The sequence below is a fragment of the Macaca nemestrina genome, chromosome 13 (assembly GCF_043159975.1).
Source record: "Macaca nemestrina isolate mMacNem1 chromosome 13, mMacNem.hap1, whole genome shotgun sequence".
Lineage (NCBI taxonomy): Eukaryota > Metazoa > Chordata > Mammalia > Primates > Cercopithecidae > Macaca > Macaca nemestrina.
In genome coordinates this window covers 41,349,781-41,372,761 of record NC_092137.1, presented here as the reverse complement: position 1 = coordinate 41,372,761, position 22,981 = coordinate 41,349,781, and the positions used below count along the sequence as shown (strand labels likewise).

Sequence of the window (22,981 nt, the reverse complement as noted above, 5' to 3'; positions counted from 1 at the left end):
ATATAACTAGAATTAAAATAATAGCTGAAGTTTATATAGCACTCTAATTCAGGCACTGTTGTGACTGCTTGTCATGTATTAATTAATCCTTTAACCATTGAGGAGGCTACTACTGTTACTCTCATTTTATAAAAGATAAAATGAGATTACAGAGATAGTAAGATGCGGAGTCATGATTTGATATGTGGTAACTCCAGCTTCAAAAGTCTGTTTTCAACCACAACATCATCAGAAGCCCATTCTTTTGCCGAAGAAACCCCTGACTGCCTGAAATAGCTTGTGACTCTTCAAATATTGAGGTATTTCCTGAGACATCCAACCAACACCAAGGGGAAGTGGGCTATGAAAGTTGGCATGTTCCATGATGCCACTATGTTCATAGCAGAGATGGCAAGAGGTATCTTTCCCCTCAGTAGAACCGGCAACTGCCCGCTTCATTCCCCAAGAACATCCTCTACTTTCAGATTAGAAAGTTCTTCCTCATCTGATCCCTCAGGATTTGGTATATTCTAGAAATTAGCCAATGCTGTTTATTCCCTATTGCTTCCTTTCTGAATAGGAATTATTTTTAAAATTGTAGTTTCCTGGTTTTTCTAAACTATTATATATTGTATAACATTGACAATAGTGTTGGTGTCAGATAAGCATTAAGGCTTAAATTGACAGGTTTTCAGACCTCTAAGAAGCTATTTCTGGACCTGACAGAGCTTCTAGATGTACCATACGACCCAGCCATCCCATTACTGGGTATATACCCAAAGGATTATAAATTATGCTGCTATAAAGACACATGCACACGTATGTTTATTGCAGCACTATTCACAATAGCAAAGACTTGGAATCAACCCAAATGTCCATCAGTGACAGATTGGATTAAGAAAATGTGGCACATATACACCATGGAATACTATGCAGCCATCAAAAAGGATGAGTTTGTGTCCTTTGTAGGGACATGGATGCAGCTGGAAACCATCATTCTTAGCAAACTATCACAAGAACAGAAAACCAAACACCGCATGTTCTCACTCATAGGTGGGAACTGAACAATGAGATCATTTGGACTCAGGAAGGGGAACATCACACACAGGGGCCTATCATGGGGTGGGGGGAGGGGGGAGGGATTGCATTGGGAGTTATACCTGATGTAAATGACGAGTTGATGGGTGCAGCACACCAACATGGCACAAGTATACATATGTAACAAACCTGCACGTTATGCACATGTACCCTACAACTTAAAGTATAATAATAATTAATAAATTAAAAAAAAAAAAGGAATCACTTTTGGCTGGAGAGAGTCACTGGATGAGACTAGCTTGGGAAGGGGTGAATGAAAATAAAAGGGAGTATGTAAATAGTTGATTGTGGTGTAGCAAGAGATAGCCTGAAGAAGATCATTCTAATTTTTCTGTCAAATACCTTTTCCTCCACTTCTTATTTACTAACAATATTGATTTTAGGTTGTTGATCAGGGTGGAATATATCCCCTTTCCCATGCTCTCCCCCTCACCACCACCCCCCCCAAAAAAGAGAAATGCCATGTCTCAGGGTTCCTTGTAACTACAGTCAAAAGCAAATAAACTGAGAATGCTGGGGTTTTCTAAGATTCTTTTTTCTTAGTTTTAGGAGATATGACTTTCCCTTTGTTCCTGTACCTTTCCTTCTTCTTACTTGGAATATAGATAGGGAAACTGGAAGCAGATCTGCCATCTTAGATCATGAGAATGAAAACCTTGCACTCAGTTTGGCAGAGCAGCCAGGAGCTTCATCACCTACTCAGAGATCATCTCTTACCATGAAATACCTGTTTTCTGACTTTATGTTGGAACAAAGGAGTAGCGTTTTATCGCATGTAGGCAAATATTTGAAACTAATATAACTGATCAAATTAAGCTTACATCTTTAATTCCCTCTACACACACTAATGAAAAACCAAAGTTTTATTTACATAGCGCTTCTAACAAGAAGCAAGGCCATTAGATAGTTTGTATTTAATTCCTGGAACTGTCCTAGAGGCATTTTTCCCAGAAAGGTTTCCCAAACTCAGAGTAATCCTGTACTCCTCACTAGAAGTTATCCTGTAGACAGAAATGGTCACACCCATTTTTCTATCCCTACTATTATAAATTTAGAATATGGTCCGCTTGCTTTGGAAAGGCAACTTCTATTGTGCTAGTTTGGGCCCTCCAATGGCTCCCTCATGACCACAGTGGACATGCCTCCTGGGGCATCAGTAAGTATTCCCTGAATTCTTTTTTTTTTTTTTTTTTTTTTTTTTGAGACGGAGTCTCGCTCTGTCACCCAGGCTGGAGTGCGGTGGCCGGATCTCAGCTCACTGCAAGCTCCGCCTCCCGGGTTCACGCCATTCTCCTGCCTCAGCCTCCCGAGTAACTGGGACTACAGGCGCCCGCCACCTCATCCGGCTAGTTTTTTGTATTTTTTAGTAGAGACGGGGTTTCACCGTGTTAGCCAGGATGGTCTCGATGTCCTGACCTCGTGATCCGCCCGTCTCGGCCTCCCAAAGTGCTGGGATTACAGGCGTGAGCCACCGCGCCCGGCCAGTATTCCCTGAATTCTTGCCTTCTCCCACATCATTGCATCTCCTCATTCATATTTTTCTTGTTTTTAAGTTTGTGGTATGCTTCTGGTATCAACCGTTGTTTTTAGGACTGTTAAGAGACATTGTTTCCTCTTTATTTTCCTTCTCTCCAAACAGTTCACTCAGGGTTCAAGAAGGTTGTTTAGAGTCAACTTTACATCATCTTTCCTCAAAGTTTTTCTTCAAAATTAATCTTATATTATTCTTAGGAACAGTATTGACAAAATTGTGTATAAGCAATGTAATACTTATTTCTTAGCCTTTTATAAAGAATCATATCATTATTTCATTTTTAAGGAAAGGGTTAAGAAAACAGTAGAAAGTATCATATAAACATTTAGTGTGTACTTACACATCCCTTTAAAAAATGAAGTAAGGAACACACATATTTTATTCCATCTTTCTGTCTTCCAGATTTCATTGTTGTCTTCTCATTTTCAGTCCTTCTTGAAGTTCTCTTTATTACCTTACATAATAAATTTTAAATCCTGTTTATTAATGTATCTGCATTAAACTTCATCTATTGATGCCATCTTAAGGAAATACAATTAATGTTCTTACTGTATTCTTATCCTTATTTGCCTCCCCCTCCTTCTGTAAAATTTTTGTCATATTATTACAAAATGGATAGCATTTATGTTCTGTGACCCCACTTTTTAACAGTTTTTAAATCTAATTTTGATATTTAGGTGAATGTAGTGTCTACACTTAATCCTGTTAAAAAAAAAAAACATTAAATTTCCTAAGGTCACTGGGAAATTCCAGACTTGCAGCATTTTTTTTTTTACCATGTAAAAATGTTAATAATGTATGTTTCTTTATTACCTTTCTACATGCTGCTGTGTTGACTAATCTGTGTAATAGGAATGAACCCAGCATATCACATTTTTTGAGGCTGTTCCTTCTATCATGTTAATCAGTAATGCCTGGCAGGAGGAAATTGTATCCACTAGAAATGTGTACTCTGCTCTTCACTAAATCAGGATCAGAGGCTGTCGTCTGTCAACCATTTTCCTTCTTTGGGGGTCTTATTGGTAAAAGATGTTTGTTTGAAGTGGCAGCCTCCTTCTTAGGACCCCTATCATTGAGGCAGGACCTCCAGGAGTGGCAGGGCAACAAATATTCTTCCTCCCATCTGAAAAAGAGAGGTTAATGTCAGAATTTTTGACAGATACCAGAGTGCTCTCCAAAATAGGCAGACCCTGCCAATAGCAGGTGATTGACATTTATTCTTCTGAGAAATTAATTATTTCCAGACAGTTCCCTCAGAAGCACTTCATTTTTATATTTTTTGTCTGAATCCTGGCACCAGGTTGACAGACCTATGGTAGTTGTTATTTGCTCAAGGAAATCTGTCGATGTCAGTATTTTCTAGAAGGTTGGCCTAGGAGAGATAGAATTATAAAAGATAAGGTTCTCATTGCCCATTGAAGTCTGGAAAATCCTTTCCTGAGGATGATAATCTAGACTATTATTTATATTCCAACAAGCTTTTCCTATTTTCTGTTATCTCATTCTCTTGTATGGAAAATATTCTCATCCTTCCTGCTTTTAATTCAGTGTTTTATCCTAAATTCTTTCTCATTCTTCCCCTAGGATTTTCTTCTTGTTCCCCTTCTGAACTGGTTTTCTCTGATTTGAGATCTTAGATAACTTCAAAGTAGTGTCATATTTCCCGCTTTGTTGCTTTTCCTTCCTTACACTCTACCTCATGTTCCTACATTCTTATTATTTCCCATAAATATTTTACCTGAAATTGAAAATGTGCAAGACTTTCAATTATCCTATAAAATCATATTTTACATGTCTTCACTAAACTTTCATAATGATCTGATTTGCTCAAAACAGTTATTACACAATGTTTTATTTTGAGAAGTTGCTCAAATACACACATTAAGTCTTCTACAGAAATATATTTTTCTGACATTTTCTTGTTTTCAATAATGTATCTTACCTGTTAGCCTGTTCTTTTCTAATATAAATATTAAAATTTAACTCATAGGGACCTGAGAAGCAAATTTAGTTTACACTTATTATAGAGATAAGAAAACTGAGGTCAAAATGTTAGATGCCTTCTCTAAGATCACATAAGTTTCTTACTTACATAATTAGCACTGAAGGTGGTATCTACTTATACTCAAATATGCTTCCCACCACACTATGCTGCTTTTTGTGAAACTTATTGATATATCTATTAAATATTTTTAATTAATTTTGAATTAATTTAAAAATTAACTGGCATCAGAATGATTATCTTTAGCAAAATTCAGTGGAAGAAATATATAATTTAGCCACTTTGAGGGACTTTTACATTGATAGTCATTGAAAGCTGGTCAGTTTTCATTGTTTTTCATAAGAATACTCTATTCTTATAAGAATACTATAAGGCATTAGTTAACAATTCCATCATTGAACTGGCTGGGAGCATCATGTCCTTTGTACTCAAAATGATAATTAAAATTATTCATTTGATATGTAACTCTCCTTTTACTCATGAGACACAGATGTATGTTACTATATTGCCTGAAAAAATTCCACAGTAAAATTGCAGTGATATAATCATGGTGTACTAGTTTTCTATTGCTGCCTTTTAAAAGTACCACAAACTTAATGACTTAAGACAAAACAGAATTATTAGCTCATAGTTCTAAGGTTCAGAAGTACAGATGGGCTTGACTGGGTCTATGCTTAGGGAATCATAAGGCTGAAATAAAGGTTTAAAACAGCATGCGTTTTTATTTGGAGGCTCTGAGAAAGAATTCCCTTCTCAGCTCCTTCTGGTTGCTGGAAGAATTAATTTCTTTGGGGCTGTAAGACAGAGGTTCTCATATCCTTGATGGCTGTCAGTTGCAGGTGCTCTGTTTCTAGAGGCTACCTGTATTTCTTGTCATTGGGCCCTTTCCACCTTCCAGGCATCAATGGCTTGTCAAATCCTTCTTGTATTTTGAATCTCTCTGACTTCATTTTATGCCACCAGCCAGAAAGAATTCTGAATTTAAAGGATTCATGTGATTATATTTGGTCCATCCAGATAACCCATGTAATTTCCCTATTTTAAGCTCAAATGATTAGTAACCTTAATTATATCTGAAAAATCTCTTTGGCTGTGTAAAGCGACATACTCGTGGTGAGACATCTCAGCATATTTCCTGAAGATTAGGGCAGGAAACCTCCGGGGCTCACTTTTAGAATTCTGTCTGCCATAATTGGTAATTTCTTTATCTTTGATGAGTAGAAAAGGAAAGTGCCCAATGCAAATGTCAAATGGTAGTGATGAGTAGGTTCAGTACTATCTGTGTCACTTCATTCTTACTCCTGCTATCAATGGAAATTCATATTTTAAATTCCTGCTTTACTTCCCAACTCTGTCATCAGAATCTGTACTTTCCCTTTCACTTTCTTTCTTTCCATTTTATTTTTAAAGTTTTAGGCTACTGTCTTATATTAACTTGGGCATTTTGAATGCCTTCATTATCAACTGAACCATGGAAGAGTTTTATCAGGCTGTGCGTTGTGTGTGTGCATGTTGTTATTATGGTTTATCCCTGGGATATTTCCATAAATCTGGTAGATCTGTTTCTCCACTTAATTAACTTGGAATCCGTAGCAGTTAGCAGCAGGCACTGCAAGGGTCTTTTCTTCTACTCCTAAAATAGTTCTTAATAATATGTTACACTCTAGAACAGCTGTATTTAGGCAGAGAGTTGTTCTTTTCCCTAAAATAATTGTAAATATTCTCTGCACCATTAGAACACTTCTGAAAAATTGTTAACCACATTTTTCCCAATGACAGGATGGGAAGTAAATTGATGAAATAGTTTTATTTATTTATTTAAATAATTTTGATTTTGATTTTAGATTCAGGGGGCACATGTACAGTTTTGTTACATGGGAATATTACATAATGCTGAGATTTTGGGTATGGATGATCCCGTCACCCAGGTAGTGAGCATAGCACCCAGCAGGTAGTTTTTCAGCCTTTTCCCCCCACTCCCTCCCTCCTATACTATCCCCCAGTGTCTGTTGTTCCCATCTATGTCCATGTGTGCTTAATGTTTAACTCTTACTTATAAGTGAGAACATGCAGTATTCTGTTTTCTGTTCCTGTGTTAATTCCCTTAGGATTATGGCTTCCACCTCTATCCATGTTGCTTCAAAGGATATGATTTCATTCTTTTTATGGCTGCATAGTATTCCATCGGGTATATGAACCACATTTTCTTTATCCAGTCCACTGTTGATGGGCATCTAGATTGATTCCATGTCTTTCCTATTGTGAATAGTGCTGTGATTAATATTAGGCTGTGTGTGACTTTTTTGTCGAATGCTTTATTTTCCTTTGGGTATATATCCAGCAACAAGATTGCTGGTTCATGTGGTAGTTCTATTTTAAGTTATTTGAGAAATCTCGAAACTGCTTCCCACAGTGGCTGAACTACTTTACATTCTCACCAGCAGTGTAGAAACATTCCCTTTTCTCTGCAGCCTTGCCAGCATCTGTTATTTTTTGACTTTTTAGTAATAGCCATTCTGACTGGTGTGAGATGGTATCTCATTGTGGTTTTGATTTGCATTTCTCTGATGATTAATGATGATGAGCATTTGGCATTTGTTCATATGTTTGTTGGCCACATGTATGCCTTCTTTTGAGAAATGTCTGTTTATGTTCTTTGCTTATTTTTAGTGGAGTTATTTGGGTTTTGATTGTTGATTTGTTTAAGCTCCTTATAGATTCTGGATATTAGACCTTTGTCGGATGCATAGTTTGGGATATTTTCTGACGTTCGGTAGGTTGTCTGTTTACTCTGTTGATAGTTTCTTTTCTGTGCAGAAGCTCTTTAGTTTAATTCAGTCCCACTTGTCAATTTTTGCTTTTGTTGCAGTTGCTTTTGAGAACTTAGCCATAAATTCTTTGCCAGTGCTGATGTCATGAAGAGTAATTCCTGTTTTTTTTTCTAGGATCTGTAGAGTTTAAGGCCTTATATTTAAATCTTTAATCCATCTTTAGTTAATTTTTTGTGAATGCTGAAAGATAAGAGGTCCCATTTAATTTTTCTACATAGGGGTAGTCAGTTATTCCAGCACCATTTATTGAATAGGAAGTTCTTTCCCCGTTATTTATTTTCATCAAATTTGTCAAAGATCAGATGGTTGTAGGGGTGTGTACGTCTTACATTTATATTATGTAGGTTTAATTTTAACTAATTTGATCCTGATCCTCAAGACAATAAATTCATCAGAAAGTATTTTCTTACTTGTTTGCTTGAACTAAGAGTCAGTATATTTTGTGTCTATTTTTATTCCTGAAGAGCTGAGGTTGAAATCGTATCTCTGATCAGTTTGTGAGGCCCCCATTTTGTTCAGATACTTAGTTTGCAGTAATCTGGAGCTCCTGAAGATATTCTTGCTTGTAGGAAGTTACATTGCTGTAAATATGTCTTTCAGGCTCATCTCAATTTGTTTTATAATTGGGGCTCCATTTTCATGTATATATCTTTCTTATTTAATACATGCAAATATTAAGGAGTTTTCATAATTAACTCACTCAGTTTGTCATCTCTCATAACAGATCATTTACTAAAAGCAATGTTTTTACTTCACAGTTGCTCAATATATCATTTTACCTCTATTTTAGGCTCCTCCCGTGGCCCTTGTAATTGACCTTAGCAAAAAGAATTACAGAATTTATTCTTTACCTTCCTTCTTCTTTGAGTCTTCCTTGGTAGTTCCATTCCTTTTGTATTAGAATTTTACTGTTCTTTATAGAGCTCAGGTAGAAGGTTATTCATATATTTCTGGTTTTGAGACATTGACAGTGTGCTTTCTTAAAAAAAAAATCTCTCCCTGATTGTTGTCTATGTGTCATCTGTCTAGCTTGAACCTACCTGTTGTCTTTTTCCTTTTATGTTCAGCCTCTACCATTTTCTTTTGCTTCATAGGTTGCTACTTCAATAAATGTTTCAGTAGGTAGATATCTTTAAATATATTTTCATCCATCACTATTTTTTTTCTGTGATATACTTATATTGCATCTACATATACAGTTCATTCCTTCTAACTTCTGGACTATGTTCCTTAGTTTGTATCCATCACATTTGACTTAATTTGGTTTTTACTTTTTTCCTTTTATGCAGTCATAGCTAATTCTCACAGATTTGTTGACAGGTCTGTTGACTTATGACTACTCTGTTTTCTTTTCCTTTATATGCTCCTGGTCTCTGGTACTCCTGGTAAAGAGGATGAATCTAACTTATCATATGTCTTCTGCTGGAAGGTTGTTGGGACAAACTTCCTTTCATTTCTGCTATAAAATTCCGATAGAGTTCTATGCTGCAGTTTTGATATAATCTTCGTTTTCTTTCTTTCTTTTCCAGTGTTAGGTAATTCCATATTTCGCTGTGCAATCAAATGACTAGCCTCCAAAAATCTAGTAGGCAGTAGTGATTCTGGCAACTTCTAACAGAACTATGTGAATAAAATTCCTATTAAGATTTTAAATGTACAAATGAGAGAAGAGTAATTTGATTTTGAGGTATAAATGCTTAGAAATTAAATTTTGTGGTCGGGCGCAGTGGCTCCCGTCTGTAATCTCAGCACTTTGTGAGGCCAAGGTGGGCGGATCACAAGGTCAAGAGATTAAGACCATCCTGGCTAACACGGTGAAACCCCATCTCTACTAAAATACAAAAAATTAGCCGGGCGCGGTGGCGGGCGCCTGTAGTCCCAGCTACTCGGGAGGTTGAGGCAGGAGAATGGTGTGAACCCGGGAGGTAGAGCTTGCAGTGAGCCGAGATCGTGCCACTGCACTCCAGCCTGGGCAACAGAGCAAGACTCTGTCTCAAAAAAAAAAAAAAAAAAAGAAGTTGAGTTTTGTTCCTAAACAACTTCTTAACCAATTAAAATAGCTGTAGATGTTTTATAGCTGCTTTTAGTTCTGTTTCATCTAGGTACTCTTATCTAGAACTCAGAAAATATAATAAAGAATGGCATTTGCATTAAATGTAATTTTTTCATTTAAAATAATCACATAGGGCTCTTTTGGCTCTGAGTTCCACATCAAATTGTGAATCATGACACCCCAAGTAGTCTAATAAGAATGTGTCCACATAATGGCACACAAATATTTTGGGAAAGACCAAATGCATACAGGTGTGGGCTGGTGTTATTTACTCACGGAACCAGCAGGAACAAAGGCATATCTTACTCAAACAGTTGGTTAAATGTTTTGTCCCAGAGAGGGAGGTTTATATTTCATATAACTGATGACCTTCAAGTGAGTTGAAATGGCTTGAGAGTCAGACTTTTTATCCTTGCCTCCCTGCTTGCATTTTGATTGGTGATTGCTATGCCTAAGTGCACATTTTAAAGGTGATTCATGACCAAGCATGAAAAATTTGCAAATAGCAATCTTCCAAGATATATGAACAAATATTCTCTTTCTAAAGGATCTTATTTACTTTTGTATAAAGAATGGATTAATATTTTCAATGCATTATTCTAGTAGACAGGAAACTTAGGCTGGAGTTTTAGATAATTTTTTGAATCATAAACTCATTACAAATCCAACAAAAGCACTGGCCAGGAATATGTGCATTTGGAAAATGCACATATTCATTTTAAAACACATTTTAAAAATAATTTTAGGGGAACTATAGAGCCCTAAAAAATACACTCCCTTCATATATTATAAATCCCATTCACAGATTCCTCTTGAAGTCCATAGACCTCCCAGGCCAAGTAAATGGGCACTTGCCAATTACTTGAGCACTTGAGCATTTCATTTCATGAACACTCAGCATATTCATTTATAATATGAATAATGGAGAATACAAACTAGACAGTATTTTTTAAGTGTTAACATTATCTTTCTTAAAGTGCAAAAACATGTTAGTTAAACAAGTAGTACATTTAGTTAAGAATGGAGGGACAAATACTTTGGCTGATATTTGGAAAAATTTTGTCCAGTGGACAAATCAGTTGTCTGGGTAGCCTAAACTTTGAAAATATGTGAGTCTCTGGTATCAGTGCAATCTACTATGTTTTGTGTATTTTGTAAGTTTGTTTATACTCACAGGAAAGGGACATAGCTACCACAGGGAAAATTATAATAATTTCCTATTTATAGAGAAAATTTGTCATAATTAGATTAATTTACAAACTTGCCTGAGGTTTGTTATTAATTCACTGAAGGACAATATCAAATATTCTATTAATTTGTGCTTTCTTTTTATAATTTAATGACATATACTTCAAATGACAACTCTTAAAGTTAAGTGGAGGTCATTATATTTTTCTGTCATAGAAATCAGGACAAGGCTGTAAGTAATGTGTCTATAATTCCACAGACTCAACCCACAGATAAACATGCCCATACTTACATGATTGCAAAATGTATTAACAATCAGAAATTTCCTCTGATGCTTAATGCACCATTGGTGGGAATGTAAACTACTTCAGCCAGCGTGGAAAGCAGTTTGGAAATTTCTCAAAGGACTTAAAACAGAGCTAGTATCCACCCAAGAATCCCATTACTTAGTATACACACAAAGAAAAATATATCATTATACCAAAAAACACATATGTGGGTATGTTCATCACCACACTATCCACGGTAGCAAAGATATGGGATCAGCCTAAGTGTCCATCATGGTGGAGCGGATAAAGAAAATGTAGTACATACACACTATGGAATACTATGCAGCCATAAAGAGGAATAAAATCATGTCCTTTGCAGCAACATGAATGAAGCTGGAGGTAATAATCCTAAGTGAATTAAGTAGGAATAGAAAACCAAATAATGTATGTTTTCACTTATAAGTGGGAGGTAAACATTGAGCACACATGGACATAAACATAGGAGCAATAGGCACTGTGGACTACTAAAGTTGAGAGGGACTGGGGGAAAACATGGGTTGAAAAATTACCTATTGAGTACTATGCTCATACTATGCTCACTACCTGAGTGCAATATGCCAGCATAACAAACCTGCACATATGTCCCCATACCTAAAATAAAAGTTGGAACTTAAATAAAAAAGAAATTTCCTTTAATTGGTTGAAGAGTTCTTTTGGCAAGGGAGATAATATTGGGAGATAATATCTGGGGATTTCATAATGGGTCAGAGGATTTTGAGATAGAAAGCAAATATATCAAGATGCTCAAACTTTGTCACCTGCACTAGTTAGAGTAAATGTTCATCACAGAAAACCATTTGAACACATTAAAATAATTCAGTTGTATATAATTTTAATCTGCCATTTATTTTTTAATTTTCACTTTAAAAACAGCACCAGTAGTGGCTAAATGGTGGTTCCCCATAGTATATAGGTCCTAATCCCCAGAACCTGTGAACTTTATTTCAAAAAGAGGTCTTTGCAGATGTAATTAAGTTAAGGATTTTGAGGTGAGGAGATAATCTTGGATTATCTGGGTAGGCCCTGAATCCAGTGACAGGAGTCCTTATATGAGGAAAAAACAAACCTAGGAAAAAACAAACACAAAGGAGAAGGTGATGTAGAGACAGAGCCTGAGATCACAGCAATGTGGCCATAAGCCAAGAAAGCTGACACGCACCAGAAACAAGAAGGGGAAAGGAAAGGAGTCTCTCCAGGAGCCTCTGGAGGGAATATGGCTCCGCTAACACCTTGCTTTCACATTTCTGACCTCTAGTACTGTGAAAGAATACATTTTTATTGTTAACCACCCAATTAGTGGTAATTTGTTACAGCAACCCCAGGAAACTACTCAGCAGTTTCAAATGATTTTTCTTTTTTCTTTTCTTTTCTTTTTCTTTTCTTTTCTTTTCTCTCTCTCTCTCTCTTTCTTTCTCTCTCTCTCTCTTTCTCTTTCTTTCTTTCTTTCTCTCCTTCTTTCCTTCCTTCCTTCCTTCCTTCCTTCCTTCCTTCCTTCCTTCCTTCCTTCCTTCCTTCCCTCCCTCCCTCCCTCCCTCCCTCCCTCCCTCCCTCCCTCCCTCCCTCCTTCCTTCCTTCCTTCCTTCCTTCCTTCCTTCCTTCCTTCCTTCCTTCCTTCCTTCCTTCCTTCCTTCTTTTTTCTTCTTTGTATTAGTTTGCTAGGGCTACCATACCCAAACAGACAGAGTGGCTTAAATAACAGAAATTTATTTTCTTACAGTTCAGGAGGTTGGGAGTCCAGAGAGATGTCAGCAGTGCTGGTTCCTTGTGAGGGCTGTAAGGGAAGGATCTCTCCCAGGCCTCTCTCCTTGGATTGTAGTTGGCCATCTTCCCCCCTTGTCTCTTCTCATCTACTTCCCCTCTATGTGTGTCTCTGTATCCAAATTTTTCCTTCTTATAAGGATATCACTCCTATCAGATTAGGACCCTCTTGAATGACTTCATTTTAACTTGATTATTCCTGCAAAAACCTTATTTCCTAATAAGGTCACATTTTAAGGTACTGGCGTTTAGGACTCTAACATATGAATTTGCAGGGAAAAACAATTAAACTCTTGATTGACCCTCCCTTCTTTCCTTCCTTCCCTTCCTTCCTTCCTTCCTTCTTCCCTCCCCCACTTCCTCCCTCCCTCCCTCCCTTCCCTCCCTCTAGCAGTAGCCAATGTAACTAACTATAAAAAGAAGTAGACTATATAATACTTAATGTATGAAAGAAATAACTATTTCATGGAAGTGATTATAAACATCTCAGATTTCATTAAACTAGTAAAGCACTATTGATTAGTGAATAATACCCTTATTTCATACTTTTGGGAAAAATGCACAAGCTTTGCTATTGCTAGCTGTATTAATTTCAGGATCAACTCTGAATCTCCTATATTAGTAAAGATTGAGAAGATAGAGCTTATTTTCTTTTTCCTACACTCTAGCTCTGACCTTATAGTTTGTCTCATTTTCCTTTATCTCTTTTTGTTTATCTTCTGCTCCATTGGCTTCAATCTAGTAGTTTGAATGGAAAAGGGAGCATGCCTCCAATCTAAACAGCAAAACAATTGTCTAATTATTATTCTGGCCTTGATCATGTCACATACCCTTTTGTAGTAAAGAACCATGGCTGATGACTACAGTGTTCTAGTAGATTCAGCAACATGTTCATCCCTGAAGTCAGTATTGGAATTACCTCTACACAAAGTACATGAAATTGGAGTGAGAGTTGAATGGTATTCAGGGGAAGATCAGTGCTATGTAAACCTAAAGAAGTGAATTGATGCTGAATAATCAACAATGCCAACTTTCTGCTCTACTCAGCCCTAAGAAGCTTTCCTTTGCCTTCATCACTTTTCCTAGGTTTCTCTAAGGACCTGATTTCAACCAAAATATACCTAAGCATTCTGAAATTATATACCTTGTTTATTCCATTAGTTTTTTTTTTTGAAGGTGATTTTAGTGTTATAAAAAGAGCTGCAAGTGTAGCAGCACACCACCTAGAAAATAAAAAGGAATCATAGGGAGGTTGAACCCAAAAGTAGGAGATCTAGAAGTAGCATTAAATATCTATCAAACTTTGAGTTGTCACATGACCTCTCTGCAGAGATCACAGAATCTTTGCCTATAAAATGAATGAATTGGACAACATGTTCTCCAAAACGTCTTCTGCCTCTAAAGTTCTATGATTTCATTAGAAGTGATGATATAGTAATAGCAAAACTTCAGTTTAAATGAAGTATCTACCATATTGGGGGAGTATCCCAGGAACAAAAAAAATCTAATAAGTGAAGTCAAATTCTAAAAATACTGCAATATTACTTAGAAATATTTTTCTTGAGTAAAATAAATCCTAATAGCAACACATACCATTTAAAATACTTTCTTCGGGTGAAAAAATATAGGATGATTTTAGATTCATTTATTTTAAAGTATCAAGAATGGAAGAAGGTTCAAAACATTGTACTATTATTTTGCAAATAGGAAAGATCATGCTTCAATAAATTTGAATTAAACTGGTTAGAGAGTAAGTAAATTTAATTTTTCAAAAAATAGAGACTGTCTTCAAAATAAGAAACACTCTTTTAGTGATAAATGTGCATATGGCATTTATATTAGTGATTAAAATAGATTATATTAGATTTCACTGCATTGATAAGAAGGGACTGTGAACATGTCAGTTGTTTTTCCTGGCTCCTCTGTTTAAAACTGGACTTCAGGTCAGAAGAGCACAAGGTGTTGATAGAGTTGCTTTTTCCCTCTTCCTTGTTGACCTGAGATCACTGAGGAAAAGAAATAGGAAGAAAAATGAACTAAAGTTCAAGGCTCTGGCTAATATAGGGAAGACACTGCTTTTGATTAGTTGATAGATCTCTGGGTCATAAGGAACTACATTTGGTCTTTAAGCAAGATGCAAAATTTGGAAAATAATAATTTATCAAATATTTTGAAATAAGTAGAGGAATGGATTTGGAATGTTCCTAACACAAAGAAATGATAAATATTTGATGTGATGGATATCACGATTACTCTTATTTGATCATTACACATTGTATGCTTATATTAAAATATCACATATACTTCATAAATACATAAACTATTATTTACCCCAGTTTTTAAAATAAGACTTTGGGGAGGAAACATTGGGGATTCTTGGAATGACAGTGAATTTTCTTTCTGCAAATGAAAGAGATGTGATTTTTTTTTTTTTTTTGAGACAGAGTCTTGCTCTGTCACCTGCAACCTCTGCTTCCTGGGTTCAAGCGATTCCCCTGCCTCAGCCTCCTAAGTAGCTGGGATTACACGCACGCGCCAGCACACCCGGCTAATTTTTTGTATTTTAGTAAAGATGGGGTTTCACCATGTTGGTCAATACGGTCTCAATCTCCTGACCTCGTGATCTGCCCACCTCGGCCTCCCAAAGTGCTGGGATTACAGGTGTTAGCCACCTCATCCGGCCAGAGATATGAACATTTTAAAATACGGGGGTACACTATGGTATATTTAGAATATTTATCAGGGTATATTCTCCTCTTGTGATCTTCCCATTCTATGTCAAGAGTACATGTCTCTAACATATAGAAATTATGTTAGGCCAAGGAACATGATTTTACAGTAGGAAGTGCAGTAGGAAGTGCAGTAGGAATGCAGTAGGGATCAAATATTAAGCATAGGAATTAAGAGACATCACACAGTTTGGCTTGCATCCTCTGGGACCTTCATATCTCCACTATAAGAAGAAGATACCCCAGGTAGCTACTGTTTCTTCAGCCTCAGCTCCTGCATGAACCAGGAGAAACAAAGTTTAGCAACTCTGAAGATGCATATGCTGAGGTGGCACCATGCTAGCCGACATTTGGACTGAGTGAGATAAGATCCTTATACTTGGGTACCACTGAGATTTTGTGGCTATTTGTCATGTAGCAATATTGCAACATTATTTGACTAGTATACTTCTTTGTACTCTCTCCCCAAAGATAGATATTAAAATTTAGTTAAAATTATTTTAACTGTAGAAGCTCATAATTTAAATCGTATATGGTAAGGAAAACAAAAGAAAATTAGACAAATACGTACATACACGTGGAACAAATTTAGTGACTAAATTTATACAAGGCCAAAGCACATTTGCACTCAAGTATATTACATTGCCATATAAGATGTTAATGTGTCTCTTCTCTGATAATTTTATTCGCAGTGAGTCTGGAAAAGCTTCATAATGAGAGTGAGGTTTCAGAAAACCTTGAATAATAAAAGAGGCCTGACCAGGTTATGGAAAGTATTATATGTCAGAATAAATTACAAGTTTTCTTTTAATGTTATAACAAATTGCAATTTTCTATCATTTGGAGCCTCTGTTGACATGCTTTTCAAGTTTCAGCAGGAGCTTCTTGCAGAGTAAGTTTTGTAAGCTTATTCAGTAATTCCAGGGATATAGCTGATAGTATCCCTGATATTTCAGTAATAGCATCACTTTACATTAATGCCAACCTGTATTAGCTTGATCCAAAAATCAGTGAGTTCCAAAACCACTCCTGAGACTTGTTATTGGAAAGGAGAAATATATAGAATGTAGAAACGTAGTCTAAAAAGATAGTAGAAAGATGAGACTTACTTCTGAGAGAAATATTAATTTGAACTCCATAGATTGGCAGCAAACCTAAAGGATTGCGGAAAAAGTATTTGCTTATCTAAACACTCTTGTCTATCTGTTTAAAATCTTTTACTTTCTATTTCTACAGTTTTAAGCTTTATTTCCTATGGCATTTCTTTCAAACTTTGTTCAGTAAACATTTTATGCCCAGGACTTTGATGAGACACAATTGTGGAAGGAAAATAAATAAGATAATAGAGCTTCCCTGTACCATTGCCTGCCCCTAAAAAACTGTACAGTCTAGTTTCTGAGATTACTCAGGGTAAGAAGTGTTATTTTCCTCCTTTACAAGCTCTCACAGCTTATCCCAATTTGAATGTAAATGGTTTTTCTTTAAGAAGTCTTCATTAAGCTGGAAGAACTATCACTTTGTATATGGTTATGTCCCTAGCCTGGATGGATCATGTCTGATGCCTTCTATTACATTTCATTAGTATTCATGATGGTACTGGTGTAGCTGCTATGAGTGAAAGCTTGGCAAAAAGAAATCCAAGAACTATATAAAGTAGAATATGTTAGAGATAGTTGATCTCTTTCTCCTTTTCCTTTGCTGTTCAGAGTTGGCACAAAACTTTCATTTTGAAGCTATTTAAGAGAGTTAAAAACAAAAGTAAGTGCATGCATACACATACAAAAACACAGTAAAATTCAAATTAAAATGGATTTGACACCAATAATGTATACCAAGTAAGACAATTTTAGAAGAGTTAAAATCCAAAGTGATGTGAATTGATTTCATTTCATTTCTTCCCTTCTGATGCTGAAATATTTCTACTTACTACTGAAATAACATAGTTATGGTATTCAAGACCTGTTCATTTCAAAATGGATATGAGAAGGAGCTGCATATTTCATCTATCTTTCACGAGGAACAGAAGAAACATTTATTGTTTGAATTTTATTGATTTCTTTTTTGTACATCACATGATACTTTAATTATGTATCACTTCTCCTTTGTAAGTAATCATTTCAAATAACACAGTGGTTCATGTTAAGGAAATGATTCATCTTCCTAATGTATTTGAAACTATGGTTTGCAACTATTTTAGACACTAGAATATGATTCTGTGTTATGCAAAACATCTTGGGAGGCTAAAATTAATGTCGATAAGAAGCTTATGCAACAAGAAAATGAATACAGGGCAAAGCTAAGCAAAAATAAACCCCTCCTTCCTGATACTTCTCCAGTCAATGAGACTGCACATTTAACATCCTCATATACTCTCAGACACATCAAGGTCTCTTGTGCATCAAAGAAAGAGAGGAAAATGAAACCATGTATTTATCAGAAAAGTCTTTTCCTTCCTGTTTTCCTTTCCTGGTTTCTTCTACAAATTCTCTTTGTGTAATGTAGGAATTACACATCTCTAGAAAGATAAAGAAAAAGAAAATGTGCATGCTAATTTTCTTTAAACATTTATTTTGAACATTTTGTTAATTCATAGTCTCCAGGTCAATAAAAATAATGTGAAAAATTAATCTCAGAAAACGGGAGGCTATTAAATACAGAATAGTGATATATATTTAATGAATTAATGATTTAATTTTCTTTACAGAGTTCAAAAGAGACAGAAAATTTATGGAAGTCAAGAAACTGAAAAGGGTCAAGAAACTGAAAAGTGTTAGTGAGCACAATAATGATTATTTCTAGAGTGACATCAGCAAGATGGTAGAACAGGAGTTCTTCTGGCTCATATTCTTTCCACAGAAACACTGATTTTGCAGCCATTCACAAACAAAAGTGCCTTTGTGGGAGCTTTGGGATCCAGGTAGGAAGTTACTAAAACTAGTTGCTACCCAAGACCTAGGAGGGTTGATTTGAGAGGGCAGAAGTATGCCCAGGTTGCAGGCTTGCCAACCGTGGTCCCACCTCTAAACCCCAAAATAGCTCCTTTCCCTTGTGGATTCAGTTCACTTCCATTTGACATAGGTCCTATTACCAGAACTATCGGACAAGGAACCCAGGAGCATTCATGCCTATCATACCTTGGATGGCAGGCCTGCTGGTCTCGGTAACCGCTGTGCACCTTGAGACAGCCTTGTAACTGAGATCTAACCTCACTCAGTTCTGGTCTGAGAGCCGTTCTGCCTGCCCAGGGACTGAGGGAGAGAAATACCCATCTGTCCACGAACAGGAAGGACAGCTGAACTCAGTCTCACAACAGATCCTCAAATGGAACCTGGCCCCAGTCCTTGTCAGCTGCAGTCTGAAAGCAGCCCAGAAAGCCTAATTTTTAATGGATTTTTTGAATTTTAAAAGTAACTTTTAATTAAGAGTTGAACCTGAAAAGAGAGACATCCATGTGTGCCCCTAGGGGCAGCCCTACAGACATGAGTCTCAGCTGTGGAAATTGACAGAACCCTGTAACTCAGTCCTTTCCCAGTTAGAACTCAGTTCTAGCTCAGTTGCAGCCATGGGCCAGTATTTCCTGCCCAGGTATTTAACCAGTGACACCAGGAAGCCGTCCAGAAACCCAGAGGAAGTGACACCCATCTGTGTGTCTGTATATCTGGTAATAGTCTTTCTGTCTGCAGACACTGAATCAGACACTGATCCAGGTACAACCCCTACTGACCAAGGCTGTGGAGGCAGTTAAGTGCACCGAGAGACCAGATAGAATCCACACCCATTCAAGCACTGAGTAATAGACCTGCCAACTACAGGGTGTACTGTGAACCCAGCAGCAGTTATGTGACCTGGCTTCAACCCCATTCAACTGTGATCCTGGAGATAATCAGGTCTTTGCAAGGACTCCAAAAGAGAAAGTCTTTATCTGCTAAAAACAGCTTATAAAAACTGAAAGAGGTGTTGGCTCCTTCAGTTGCACAGACAATAATGTGAGGCATTATGGACAATAAAACAACCAAATGAAACTAGAAATGCTCCAGTAATCAATCCTAAAGAGAGATCTACAAATTGCCTGACAAAAAAATCATCTTGAAGCTCAATGATATTGAAGAGAACACATACTGAAAACTAAATGAAATTAGGAAAGCAATGTATGAACAAAATGAGAAGTTTAACAAAGAAATAGAATCCATAAAAAGGAAGCAAACAAAAATCCTGGAGCTGAAGAACATAATGATAGAACTGCAAAATTTGATAGACTTAATTATAAAACAGAAAGAATTAGGGACCTGAAAGATTAGTCATTTGAAATTAGCCAATTAGAGAAATAAAATAAAAGGAAAGATTGAAGAAAGCACAAGGGACCTATGGGACACCATCAAGTATAGAAATATATGAATTATAGGATTTGTCAAATGAAAAGAAAGCGAAAAAGAGACACAAAGCTTATTTAGAGGGCTAGTCTCAGTGGCTCATGTCTGTAATCCCAGTGCTTTGGGAAGGCAAAGCAGAAGGATTGCTTGAGGACAGGAGTTTAAAACCAGCCTGGGCAACATACTAAGAGCACCATCTTAAAAAAAAAAAAAAAAAAGATTAGCCAAGTGTGATGACACATACCTGTAGTCCTCACTACTCAGGAAGCTGAAGGTAGAATGATCTCTTGACTCCAGGAGATCAAGGTTGCAGTGAACTATCCATGTGCCACTGCACTCCAGCCTGGGAAACAGAGTGAGTTACTGTCTCTAAAAAAAAGAAAGAAAAAAAAAAGACAGCTTATTTAGATAAATGACTGAAAACTTCCAAAATCAGGGGAAAGATATGCACATCCAGACTTATGAAGCTCAAAGGATGACAATAAGTTAAAATCAAAGATTATCCCAAGACATATTATAATCAAATTCTCAAAAGTTAAAGAGAAATCATGAAATTAGTAAGAGAAAAGAGTCTCTTCACATATGAGGGCACCCCAATAAGTCTATCAATGGACTTCTCAGAAGAAATTTTACAGACCTGGAGGCAGTGAGATTATATATTCAAAATGCTGAAAGAAAAAATAACTATGAAACACTATTACGAAAAACTGTCCTTCAGAAGTAAGGAATAAAGACATTCCCAGACACAAAAAATATGTGGGAATTCATCACCATAAGACCTACCTTATGATAAATGCTAAAGGAGGTTCTTCAAGTTGAAACAAAAAGACAAAAACTAACAACATGAAAATGTATGAAAGTATATATACACAGGTATACACAGGTAAAGATAGATACATAGTCAAATTCAGAATGCTCTAATATAGTAGTGGTTGTTAGTAAACCTCTTTTAACTCTACTATTAAATTTAAAAGGCAAACATAATAGAAATAATTATAGCTACAATAATTTGTTAATGTAGACACAATAGAAAAGGATATAAAGTGTGGTCAATCACATAAAATTATTGTATGAGAAAAATGTAAAGTATAATTTTTGTATGTGATTGAAGTTATCACTTTAAAATAGAATGTTATAATGATAAAATATTTTATATAAGGTTCATGGTAACCATAAAAACAAACCTCTAGGCAATGCACAAAACATGAAGAAAAATCAAATACCTAATGCATGCGGGGCTTAAAGATGACGGCTTGATAGGTGGAGCAAACCACCATGGCACATGTATACCTGTGTAACAAACCTGCATGTTCTGCTCATGTGTCCCAGAACTTAAAGAAAAAAAAAAAAAAAAAAAAACAAAGCATACCACTAGAGAAAATCAACCAATCACAAAGCAAATCAGAAAGAGAGGAGAAAAGGAATTAAGGAATTACAAAACAGTTAGAAAACAATTGAAAATAATATCAATAGTAAATTCTTACCTATCAATAATTTATTTAAATGTAAATGGATTAAATGCTGTAGTCAAAAGACACAGAGTGGTTGAATGGATAATAGAAAACAATATCAAACAATAAGATTCTTGCAGGGGACTCACTTTAGCCTTAAGAAAACATATTGGCTGCAAGTGAAAGGAAAGAAAAAATATTCCATGCAAATGAAAACAAAGAGAGAATAGGTGTAGCAATACTTATATCAGAAAACAACAGACTTTCAATCAAATCTATCACAAGAGATAAAGAAGGTCATTATATAATGATAACAGGGTCAATTCATCAAAAGAACATAACAATGGTAACCTAAATATATAAAGAAATATTAACAGAACTAAAAGGAGAAATAGATAGCAATACAACAATAGTGTGGGACTTCAGTACTCCACTTTCAACAATGAATAGATCATCCAGACAGAACCAATGAGGAAACAGTGGACCTGGATACCACTAGAGACCATGTATCTAATAGACATATACAGAACTTTCCACCAACCAGCAACTGATTACACCTTCTACTCAAGTGCACATAGAAAATTCTCCAAGATATACTATATTTTGGACCACAGAATAAATCTTAACCAATTACAGAAGATTGAAATAATATTATCTTGTATCACTACAATAGTATGAAATGAAATCAATAACAGAAGGAATTTTGGAAAAATCACACATATGTGGAAATTAAACAATGCAGTCCTAAACAAAAAAGTCAAAAAAGAATTCAAAAATGAGATGTATATGTTAGAAATATATATATTTTTGTGACGGAGTCTGAATGCAGTGGCGCAATCTTGGCTCACTACAACCTCCACTGCTAGGTTCAAGCAATTCTCCTGCCTCAGCCTCCTGAGTAGCTGGGATTACAGACGTGTGCCACCATGCCCAGCTAATTTTTGTATTTTTAGTAGAGATGGGGTTTTGCCATGTTGGTCAAGCTGGTTTCGAACTCCTGACCTCAAGTGATCTGCTCACCTAGGGTCCCAAAGTGCTGGGATTACAGGCATGAGCTACTGGGCCTGGTCTAAAAAAATATTTTTACAAGTGGAAATGGAAGCATAACCCACCAAAACTTATGAGATGCAGTAAAAGCAGTTCTAAGAGGAAAATTTATAGCAATAAATCCCCACTTAAGAAAAAAATTCAAAAACACAAATACATAACTTCACACCTCAAGGAACTAGAAAAAGAAGAACAAACTAAACCCAAAGTTAGCAGAACAAAGGAAATAATAAAGCTTTTTGAGCAGAAATGAATAAACTAGAGACTGGAAAGACAGTCAAAATGATTAATGAAACTAAGAGTTGGTTTTTAAAAAGATAAATGAAATCAACACACTTTTAGATATATTCACCAAGAAAATAAGGGAAAGGACTCAAATAAATGAAAGAGGATACATTATAGCTGATAACATAGAAATACAAAAGATTATAAAAGACCACCACGAACAATCATACACCAACAAATTGGCTAAACTAGAAGAAATGAATAAATTCCCAGAAACACACAATCTACCAAGACTAAATCATGAAGAAATAGAAAACCTAAGTAGACCAATAATGAATAAGGAAACTAAATTAAAACAAAAATCCTAAGAAAAGCTCAAGACCAGAT

General features: G+C 36.0%; 1 long non-coding RNA gene across 1 annotated transcript in view; it reads left to right on the top strand.

Moving 5' to 3' along the window:
- The window catches only part of LOC105464909 (uncharacterized), a 517,978-nt gene that overhangs the window by 420,177 nt on the left and 74,820 nt on the right, over window positions 1–22,981 (top strand). The gene's annotated exons all lie outside the window — the stretch shown is intronic.